Source organism: Engraulis encrasicolus, chromosome 15, assembly GCF_034702125.1.
Source record: "Engraulis encrasicolus isolate BLACKSEA-1 chromosome 15, IST_EnEncr_1.0, whole genome shotgun sequence".
In the NCBI taxonomy this organism is placed as follows: domain Eukaryota; kingdom Metazoa; phylum Chordata; class Actinopteri; order Clupeiformes; family Engraulidae; genus Engraulis; species Engraulis encrasicolus.
Genome location: NC_085871.1, coordinates 47,534,910 through 47,542,493, shown reverse-complemented (window position 1 = coordinate 47,542,493; position 7,584 = coordinate 47,534,910).

Here is a 7,584-nt window from a genome sequence, read left to right as displayed (position 1 = left end):
TGTGTGTGTGTGTGTGTGTGTGTGTGTGTGTGTGTGTGTGTGTGTGTGTGTGTGTGTGTGTGTGTGTGTGTGTGTGTGTGTGTGTGTTTAGTGCAGGTAGAAAGTGCGGTGTGCGGTTTTCTAATGTTGAGTGTTGATCTTTAGGCTGCTATCCTAGACAGTAAACCAATACAGTGTTAATTCAACTGACGTAGAGTCGGTTTCAGATCTCCTAGACGGCAGTTGGTTCCATCCAGTGTGCAGAGGTAGGTCTAATAGCCCCCAGCGGCCATATTCAACTACTGCATCACCTGGTTATACACAGACCCGCTCCCTTGACACAGACCCCCCCTACCATTCCCCATCACCCCCTCAAATACCCCCTCCGTTGCTTCCTCGAATACCCTCATCCAAACCTCCTTTGCCACTTCCTCGACTAACCCTTTCTTGCCTCGTCCTTCCCCATCTTTTCAGTGCTCCCAGACCAAGGCCCCTCCACCAGTACCACCAAAGCGCCACCCTAATAATGCCCGTTCCCTGTCACCGATCCCCACATGCCGCACCGATACCCAGATAACTTCAACTTCTCCAGTGGGTGCTTCTCAACTGCCTGCCCCTGTGGCACCCAGCAGGAACGCACGGTCCTCTTCTCAGAGCACAGTATGGGCCACACCACCCCCTGCTGGATCCAGAGGCACAGTGCAGCCCACCTCTCAAAACATCCAGAGGAAGCTCATCTCATAGTTAATCTATTTATTTGATTAGCATTCAAATCAGAAATTAATGCACTGTATTGTATCATGGGTTATTTTGTGTGCAGTTCAGGGGTGTAACGACACTCCTGCACACTTTATGGCCACCTTGTCTTGGCTACTATGTGCCACTTAGCTAAGGCACATGTGAACACTGTGGACACTTTACACTTTATATTTTTGGCGTGTGTGTGTGCGTGTGTGTGTGCATGCGTGTGTGTGTGTGTGTGTGTGTGTGTGTGTGTGTGTGTGTGTGTGTGTGTGTGTGTGTGTGTGAGAGAGAGAGAGAGATGCCTTGGCAATCAGTATGCAACAGTGAGCTATATATGATTATTTTATGTGTAAATATGTGTGTTATGTCTTGTGGACAATGTCTTTATTTATGTGTGTATGCTACTTGACACCTTAATTTCCACATGGGATCAATAAACGATACTCTACTCTACTCTACTCTCTACCCACATGGGCCCTTGACTTGAAGAAACGGGCATGATATTAGGCCCTCTTTTTTTGTTCGGGGGCCAATTTTTGGTAGCTTGAAGGGGGGCCTGAAGTCCTTGCTTTACACCAGTGGTACAGTTGTGATGATTCTTGTGACACAGATTTACTTGATGTAAGCCTTAACTATATATGCAATGTGTTATTGTTTTTGTGTACTTTGTATCTGCAAGTCTTGTATTCTATGAATATGTTCTCTTTGGATGATCTATGGCAGTGTATCTCAACTGGGGTGCCGCGGAAACGTGGCTGATGGTATGTGAAATTGACCTAAATTAATAAATGAATGCTTAGTCAGTGGAATCTTTCATCTACCATTTACGCACAATAAAGTAAATTTAGGTCGCCCCAGTATGGCCTACACATAGCCTGTCTGAGATAAAGCTGCAACTTCGAACGTAGGTTGTGTGACGTCTCCAAATGTGTTACTTTTCTAAGCTTGTGTGGTATCGGATGCGATGCCATGTTACGGCTTGAAATTTTTCATGAATTGAAAGGGTGCCTCGCTTAAAAAAAGGTTGAGAAACACTATAGCTTTGGGCACTGTTACATACTTGTTACATACAGTATGTTAGCCTAAAAAAGTTTATAACTCATAACATCTTTGTTTGGTATGCCCATCTCACTCTGTCCAACCAGAACAGGCTGTCCAGAGCTGTGAAAAATGCTGGAAAAATCACAGGGCAACCCAAAAACCACTGGACAATCTTTATTGGACTGCAGTTGAAAAAAAGACTGTGGACATTTTAAATATTGACACCCACCCCCTTCACCCTGAATTTGAACTGCTCTCCTCAGGGAGGCGGTACAGAGCGCACATTGCAAGAAAAAAATCTACAAACATTAATTTATACCAAGCGCAATTTCCATGGTCAACAATCAATGGAAAATCTAGACTGTACGAAACGAAACGAACGAAAATCAGGGTACTGGATCTAGTACCTGACCTGTACAGATGATGTGTATGCCGGGAAGGGTGGCTAGAGGAAGGGGGTGTACAATATGCAATGATGTATGTGAAGTATGTTTCTATGTTTTGTGCAATGGAATGAATGTCCAGCTATGTTTTTATATGGTGAGATCAAAGACAAATTTCATGCTTGCATGACAATAAAGTCTATTCTATTCTTCTAATCAAGTCAAGTCAAGTCAGCTTTTATTGTCACTTTCTTCATACCTATGCACAAGTCATACAAGGAAAATGAAATTACGTTTTCTCTCTTTACCATGCCAGGACATAGACATATACAGGACTGACATTTTACAGACTGACATAAAGTGCAAGACAGGACAGGTAACAGTGATAGACTGGTAACAATAAGTGGTCAATAATAAATACAGTACAAATGAACATTTAACATTCAACATTTAACATTGAACATGTAAACAGAAGATAGGATAAGATAAAATAATAAAATAATGTAGACACACAATAGTATTACAATAACGGAATAATAACAGTGACAGTAGCAAGTAGACAGTAGACATTGTGTACAGCACTTTCATGAATTGGAGCATTTTGATAAATATTAAAGGAGCAGCCTATGCACACTAAACAACGATCTGATGGGATGCTGAGACTAAAAAAAAAAAAAAACACAAGGGCCAAAATAAAGTTCAACAAACATGAAAAGTTTAGTGATAAGACGAAGAAAAATCTCGGAACATCACACTGTACACACATTAACAAAAGGCAGTGTCATGACTTGTGAAGTTGCACAAGTCTGCACAAGTCTCCCAATAGCTGTCAAGTAGGACTGTAACGATACACTCAATTCAAGATTCGGTTCTTATCGTGATGATTTTTGACCTACAGTTCGATACACCCCACAATTTTTTAAACTTAACTTTTTTGACGATTGTTTATAAGTAGAATATGTTACAAGAGGCTACTAGTTAAGTTTAAAAATAATAATGATACTGATTTGAAACTGGGAAGCACTATCTCATCATATCGTGGTGGTTTTCAGGGCTGATGGGTATCGAAACATTAAAAGGGCGTATCACGATGCTGCCTCCTTGTATCACGATACAGTATCGTGACTCTGCATGTCACGATTTCTCAGTTCGATACTATATCGTTGCAGCCTCTCAAAGTCTTCAACATGCTGAAGATTGTGGCCTGCATTTGCGCACCTCTGTAGATCTTTGACCTTTAACACATGGAAATGTCTCTCTTAAACTTGTCCACTGTACAGTATATGTTTCTGAGCCTTATATTTATGGACATACTGAACTTAAGTACGTAGGTATGCTGGGCCAGGCAATTTGCTTGCTGGCTCCGTCCGGTTCAATGTCAGACAGATGCTAATATGACTTAGCCCTATTAAACCAGACTAAATGTGAGATTAAATGTGTAATTTAGTCTGACCCCGGTGAATGACACATCGAAAGATTGTTGTTTTTCAAACTGTGTCTGTGCCTATTGGCCAACGCTTTGTCGTCACCCCCAATGGCGCTCCAAGGGAGGAGGCTGGGCATGTAAATAAAGAGCATGTGAATGCACTAGAATTGGTCAGAACTTGTTTTTGACTGTTGAATATTAAATAAAATACAGACTGGTAAACACAAAGGCATAAAACAAGGACACAACAGATCATAATGGAATTGTCGTTATGTATAGGTGTTATAGACATCAAATTATGTTAAAATAACAACATAAAATGATTTAAAGACATAACCAATAGATAGCTCACTAACAAGAGGTTGATGTAGTTGATGGTGCCACTTAAATTAAAAAAGTGATTGTTGTGTGTTTGGACTTTACCCAGCATAAAATATGCACCAGACTGTGCACTGCCCTTGTGGAGTGAGGCAAAGAAACCTAGTCTGCAAAGAGGAAATCAGGACGTTCTCTGGACTATGAGAAGAATGACCATCCAGGAACAGACTTCTGCCCATATTCTCTGCATAGTGATGGGCGAAAAAAGATTAGTTTGTTACAATCCAGTTCCACGTATATCAAATGACCCCCGTTTTACCTGTCAAATTGAACCAGGTTTATCCAATCACCTGGCTGAATTGGACAGGTAAATACGAAGTCATTTGGAATTAGAGATGGGATGTATGGCTCTTTGACGGGATCCGGATCTTAGTGGCTCGTTCCTTTCAAAGAGCCATGCAAAAAACTGGCTCTTTTTTTAATTATTCATGCAGTGTTCAGAATGTAATATTTTGACTCCACCTCAAGGTAATTTTGTCCAAACAACAACTGAATATTCTCCTGCTTCTAAAGACCGTTTTTGCCACTCTTTAAGGCAAACAATTGTGTTTTCCCCCAAATTGAATTACTCTGGTCGAAGTCACGTGCTTAAAATTAATGAAAAATGAACGAAATAATGGTCGAGTGGCTCCAACAGCTGTGATCCGGTTCCCATCGTTCACTTCAAGGAGCCGTTCAAAAGAACCGGCTCGTTCATGAACGACGCATCTCTATTTGGAATATGGGATTGTAACTAATGAATCAATAATCAATTTTGCCCATCACTGCATGGGCGATTGCTCCGAAATCGGTACATATTCCCTAACCTCCTGGAAATTTTGTGACTTGGGGAATGAACCATTATTTTACAGGGGTTTCTTTATCTCAGTAACAAGATTGACATTAACACAGGGGACACTGCAAAAATATGAAAACATATATAGATATTACACTTATGCATGTTGACAACATTGCTATGCATGTTGACAACATTTATTAACAAATAAAAGGCACCTTGAAAGATATATTTTTACTGTGAGGGAATATGTACCGATTCGGCGGAATCACCCGCATGACTCCACACATCACAGCTGTTTATTCCCCAGCACGCTGTCTACCTCCCCCGGCTGGAGCTGTGCTGATAGCTCCTGGGTTAGCACTGAGAACTCTCTATGCCCCCTGTGGGCACACGTAACTATTTAATTACAATCAATACCAATACAATACGAATAAGAAGTGTTAAAATTTTATCTCTATATATGAGGTCTATAATATATGAGCTTTATCAAATGCCTGTTACAGTACAAATTCACTAGGCCTGTTTATAATAGAAGTGTGATGTGCACTTTACTACATATATACAGTGGGTTAATGTCATGCAGGTCTCGATTTTGTCCCGAGGGCCGTAATTGCGCATTTCGGTTATTTCATAAAAAAAAAAAAAAAAAGGAAAAATTTTTTTTTTTTTTTTTTTTACATCCGAGCCGGATCGAACCCTCTGGCGGGCTGTATGCGGCCCGCGGGCCGTATGTTTGACACCCCTGGTCTATTTCTTATATTTATTTTACCTGCTAAAGGTAGGCTACAGCTAGACAATGTGAGGCACCCATGGGAAAAGGTTTTTCTGTCCATTTGGGACTTGTGCCTTCCTAACCAATCATCATTGAAATGCACAAAAATGGGAGTTGACTGGCATTGACAAATATTCATTCCATACAAAAAAATCTGCATCTGCCATTTGTCCTCATTGGCATTAAGGTAAATGAAAATGTGTAATGCACACTATGGCCACAATACTGGTTTGTCAGTTTTGACATTTCATGTGGTAGGAGAGTAATACTACTGCTAAAGGTACACTGTGCAGGAAATGGTCAAAAAAGGTACGCAACTATGCTGCTCATTGAAACTGGGCTGCCTATTGCCAAATATTTTCTAGTATGGTTCAAGTACAGTCATTTTTGCAGCTAAAAATGGCTATTTTTGGAAATTCAAAATGGCGGACCATGGAGAAGATCCCCCTTTTCATGTATGAAAAATGCAATTTTTCCAGTCATAATGAATACTTAGAATTTGATGCTGGTGGTAAGTATTCATGAAAAAGGTAACATTAGTGAATGGGCAGCATGAATTCTGCAAATAAACAACTAAAAATCTCACACAGTGTCCCTTTAAGCTTCATTAAGGGTTTTCCTCAAATAAGCACCTATGTAAATATTTCCCATTTTTCAATATAGCAGCATCCTTGCAACACCTATAGTGATAACAATGGTGGGAATGGTCTGAGCCCAATTTTGAATAGCCATAACTGCTCGTTTTCATAACCCTAAGGCTTAGACAAGTGAGGAGAAGCTAAACAACACAAATGGCTAGCATGAATAAGTTTGCTCTACGAGATCTCCGACCATTTTTTAAATGTATTTTTAATTGTGTGTCTTGTTACAATAGAGAGAGGTTAGTACATTTAGATACACATGACACAATCACCTGACACGCCTCATCTGCCCAGGGGTGGGGGAAAGTGGTTTTGGCTGGGACTGCCCATGTAAGAACAGGGGGATGAGATCAATGCAGGTCGATTGTCATGCCTGGATGGCGTCTAGATTCGTATTCCTGAGCACTGTCAAGTTTTTTATTTCACCACACGTAGCTTAAGGCTTAACTATGCAGGTAGGGCAGTGTTTCTCAAACTTTCTCAGACCGAAGACCACTTTGTCCCCCCCAAAAATGATCAGGGACCACCTGTCAACTGAATTGGCTGTTGACGGGTGCTAATTTGTCACTGCTAATTTTGATGTAGATGTATTACTCTTTATTCACATTATAAGCCTGTCTTATTGTGTTGAAAACATGAAAATGTTACAAATATAGCCTACTTGCTAGCTTATCTTGGAAAAGTAGAAATCCCCTTGCGGACCACCTGAGCTCTGTCGCGGACCACAAGTGGTCCCCGGACCACAGTTTGAGAATCACAGATGTGGGGTGATGATAGGTAGAGCAGCGTAATCACAGACATCATATAGGAAGACTAGATACGTCATCGCGTATTTCAAGCACGTCCGCACAGGTCGGCCATATTAGCGCAGCCTAAACTCTCCACAGAGCCTCCGTTACACCTGAAGTTAACTGAACAATTGAGACGTTGAGGGGGGGGGGGGGGACGACATGATTTTAGATGCAGTTGGGAGTTTGGAAGGTATAGTGTGTACCACATTTCAAATAAAAGTGGTACAGTACACACTATACCCCTGCATAATGCAAGGGTAAGTGCCATGCTCAAGAGATATTCTGCTATGGATAGAGGTGTCAGGAGAGGTAACGGTGGGATTCAAATCCCCTGCCCGTCACCCTTATCTTCATAATCATCATCATCATCAAGACATGCATAAATCGAAACACATGGACAACAAAATATACATACACAAATACCACAAAAGATGGCCAGACAATCTGTTGAGCTGGATGCCTGCGGTGCTTGAGGAGGTTGTGCAACTTGAGGAGTCTGTATGACCTGAGGAGGTTGTGCAGCTTGAGGAGGCTGTATTTGAATAGGTTGCACTGGTTGAGGCTGTGCAGCTTGAATAGGTTGTGCAGCTTGAGGAGGATTCACAGCTTGAAGAGGCTGTACAAATACATGTTGTTCCCTATACTGAATGA